Here is a 4,303-nt window from a genome sequence, read left to right as displayed (position 1 = left end):
TATCATATGTTAGAGGATGAATCTCTTTCTTTATAATTTTATCTCATTTGGATTAAATACAAAAGTTTCAATATCACAACTAATGAAATTAAAAGTAATTTAAAAATTAAATCTTATACAAATAAATCTGCCCCCTGAATCATAGCCATCTGCTTCCAGAGATGATGGAGAAAGGGTGTGAGATAGGACAATGGATAAGAAGATATGAAAGGGACTTGGATCTTGGGAAAAGGAGAGGAGATGGAGGGGATTAGACAGAAAGCTTCATGAGGAGAGAGAAAATGAGTCATAGGTTTCGTGAGGTGATAAAGAAGGAAGAACTAGAAATAGAACTGGTGTTGAAAACAATCTGAGGTGTAAGAAGTCCAATATGAACCTGGGAATTTTGGCTGATGGAAAACCATGGCTTTAAATAGTGACAGGGTGACTCATGACACCTCACTGAGTTGATGTAAAAGAATGAAATAAAGGTCAAGAAATTCTAAATCAAGTCTTCTTAAAAATTCTTAGGGTTTTCATCAGAGAACTCTTTTATTCTAGAAGCAGCTGAGATGCAGAGGTTCTCAAGCCTGAGCATCATCGTCATCCCCTGGGGAGCTTGTTCAAACAGATTCCTAGCCCAGGACCCAGACTTAGATTCAGTAGGGCTGAGGTGGAGCCAGGAAATTTGCATTTTTAACAAGCTCCCGGGTGATGCTGTTGCTGCTGGTCCAGAGACCACACCCTGAGTAGGACAGTTCAAGAGGATTGCTCCCATGTTTTCCAAAAGAATTTGAGTCCCTGCTGAAAGAAAAAATTTTTTTTCTAATAACATAAGCTAGCAACACCAATCATGTTCATTGATCATCCATTGAACAAATGTTTACAAAGTGAGTACCACTTGCCGAGTGTCACACTCAGCACATAAAAGGATTCAAGTAACCAAGACTCAAGTTGACTTGAGGCAGCCCAGGGTCTAAACAGAGTTCCTATCCTCTCCTCCACTCTAACGGTTGTTGTGACTGTGAAAATGTCTCCACTACTTGTCCCCCAAATGCAACGTGCAATAACATCACAAAGGGTTATGAATCTACCACTGACACAGGATTTATATCATGTCCTGGAAGGGAGAATTTTACAAACGGCACAGAAGATTGCAACGGTAAGTCCAAATAGAGTAACAGCCTTCAAAAATCAGAACAGAGTTAGTTGGGGCAAAATTGAACCAGTTCCTTAGAACATGACGTGAAATTCTAGAGAAAACCTACCGAAGTGAGCAAAGATGCCAGGAAGAAAACAGGTCATAGAACCGAAATGTGACACCAGGCCTACAATTGATTTTTCTCTTTTATTGGTTGCTTTAAAAAAATAACAGTGAATGTTGAAAGTAGTCCACACCTTAGAGTCTTAACTCATTCTGCAATAACAGCCTAATAGACCAGGGTTTTCAATCAAAGCCCAAGGCCATCCATAGTTGGAAACGTTACTAAGCAGATAGAGAAGCCTGTGCACATTATCAAATTAAAACCCAGGAAACAAATGGGAATCGTAACAGCATAAGAGTTGACTTTTCCCATTTATCCAGTCCCTGTCCTAGATGTGGACATTGTATGAACAGGTTAGTCTTCTATTCCCATTTTGATTCTCTCTATGATACTGGAGAATTATTGCCTCTGTGAACAGCAGGCTGTTACTGCTAAGAATTCTCCCAAAGAACATACACTCAGATAATTTTTAAGCTCTTAATATCTTAGGAAAATCTCTTATCTCTTCAGTCCAGCTGTCCTTATCAGTGGCTCCCAAACCTGTATGCTGAGTGAAATCACCCAGCGTTTTTCTGATAACATCAGATACTGAGTTCCAACTTCTCTGAAATTTGTTTTACTGGGTCTGAGATTTACTTTGGGATTTATATTTTCAACAATTATCTCTAAATATTTCTGATGCTGTCAGTCCACAGAAACGTCTTGGGCAGCACTGCCAATGGATAGGTGGAGCGTATACATTCAGCTGGTTTGATTATGAACTCTTTGCTCCATTCCACAGATGAGGATGAATGCCACTGACTGACCACCCCAAAATTATTGGACCTATCCAATTGGAAGCTACCTTCGTACCCCTCAACCTGGTTTGGCTCCAAGTAAGGGAAAGTCAAACTTCACACGTGAAGAGGAAGAATGCACGGGTAAGTATTGATAAAGCCCAGTGCCTGCGGACCACCAGGAATGCATATGACGTCCACAGTGTTAGGTTTATTAATGTGCTGCAGCAAAGTGCACCTCCCATTGGGAAGCTTCGATGTCTCAGTAAGAAGATGCTAGAAGGGGCTTATTGAAGGGTCTGGCCTCATGCCACGTGGCTTTGAGGAAAGCTAAGGAAGCAAGGGTATCTTCTGTAAATGGTCCTGTCAGGAAATGAGTGCAAGTTGATAACTGGATATTTTCACTTTCAGGTAGGAGAAGAGACTAATGAAGTTGGGTAAGAGTTGTCTTTGCTTCAGAAGCAGAAGCATCCGTGTCAGCCAGGAGAGTGGAATGTTTGGGAATTTGTCAGGAATGCAAATTTTCAGGCCCTAGCCCAGACCTACTGAATTGAAATCTGTGGGGATGGGACCCAGCAGCGTGTTTGAACAAGCCCTCCAGGCAGTGCTGATGCACACCAGAGTTTGAGAACCACTGCCTTAGCCCAACCTACAACAGTAGTCAAAAAAGGTGGCAGGGGACACGCCATAAAAATCATGTCAAGAATTCTTGTCCACCAATGCTGGTGATAGGTTACACTGTTTTATATAATAAAACAGGGACCGTGGCTAGTATAGGGAATAGTCTATAGAGATGGTATAAGGAGTTTGAGAGAAATATTCAGGAACATTTGAAGGTAAACATTCTTCATTAATGCTACTCTGTTTCCCTGGGTCTCCAAAACATTTTTTTTTTTTTTTAGAAAACTTGATCCTGTCTCACGTTTAGATACTTGATGCTACAGGAATGTGAGAAGAAAAATGGGGAGACGTTTTTTCATCTTGTAAGGTCAAATAGTTCCTGACCTTGAGGAAGTAACTCTCTCCAGCTTCTCTTCTATTTTTCATTCTTAGAAATCAACCCTAATTCTTCTCAACTTGGCAAAAATAAATTTTCCAGAGACTGTGAAGTCCAGGTGAGTTTCATACCGTCATCATCTTGTGAACTGGGCATGAGAAGGGGCAGACATAGAATATGCTTAAGACTCTCGCAACATTTTTCAATATGTTGTGTGGTAGATATTTTTCCAAATACGAACCTAAATGTACCAGCTCTATTTATTCATTAGATACCCGCTAATTTAAAATGCTACTTTTCAAAATGCAATGTGATAACTAAAACATGGTGAGGTGTGTATAGAAATTCTGTGTACTATTTTGCAATTTTTTTGTGAATTGGGTGGGGAAGTGACCATTAGCCCTATTGCAGCTCCGGAGCTGGGCATCCCACACACATGAATTTAGTTCTTATACTCTCTGCTCTGTTCGTTTCACCTATTTTCTTATTTCCCTAACAGGAACAACATTTTTAATTAATGCAGCTTTATCTCTTTTAATAACTCATGGGTCATGGCATTAAAAATTTTCCTTTTTTTCTGAATCTCTGTTGAGCATGCCTTTCTTTAATACTAAGTGTGTTGAATGCCAGAAAATATCCCTCAAGTGGTCAATTCAGATACTAAATCTCTTATAACTGATTTTGATTTTTACATATTGACTTGTTCTGAGAAAACTACTGGCAAATTGTACTCACCATCTATAAATGCATAATTAGCTTTAAGTCAACATCATGGTCACATGAACTATCAGCCACTCAAAGTCTTGTCTGCCCAAGTTAGATACACATATTTCTATGAAGCCCAGATCTCTGTGGTATAAAGAAAATGCCCAAATTGCCATTCCAGTGTGTGCTTTACTAGCTGAATTTCACAAATTATCAGAATAACAATAAATGGATTTGCTCTGACTTAGTGAGGCTCTCAAATAGGCGTGGAAATGGGAATGCAACACTCTCTTTAAAGGTTTGAAATCCTTTCTAATATTTTAATATCTTTTCATGCTTGGTGATTCTCAAACTTGACCATACATTAGAAACACTTGGAAGGCTGTACAAAATGTACTTATACCTGGGTCTCTGATGAATCAGAATCTCTGAGGTTAGAGCCCTATTGTCTATATAGTTTAACTTGTCAAATGATTCTAATATACAAGGGTGGTTGAGAACCATCACAAATGGCTCCCAGGGTTTCGTCTCAATCATCTGGCTGGCAGGCCAGATCACTGGAATCCTAGTTCATTTTCGAA

This window comes from Diceros bicornis, assembly GCF_020826845.1.
Source record: "Diceros bicornis minor isolate mBicDic1 chromosome 2 unlocalized genomic scaffold, mDicBic1.mat.cur SUPER_2_unloc_6, whole genome shotgun sequence".
Classification (NCBI taxonomy): Eukaryota; Metazoa; Chordata; class Mammalia; order Perissodactyla; family Rhinocerotidae; genus Diceros; species Diceros bicornis.
This window is presented reverse-complemented; position numbering follows the sequence as displayed.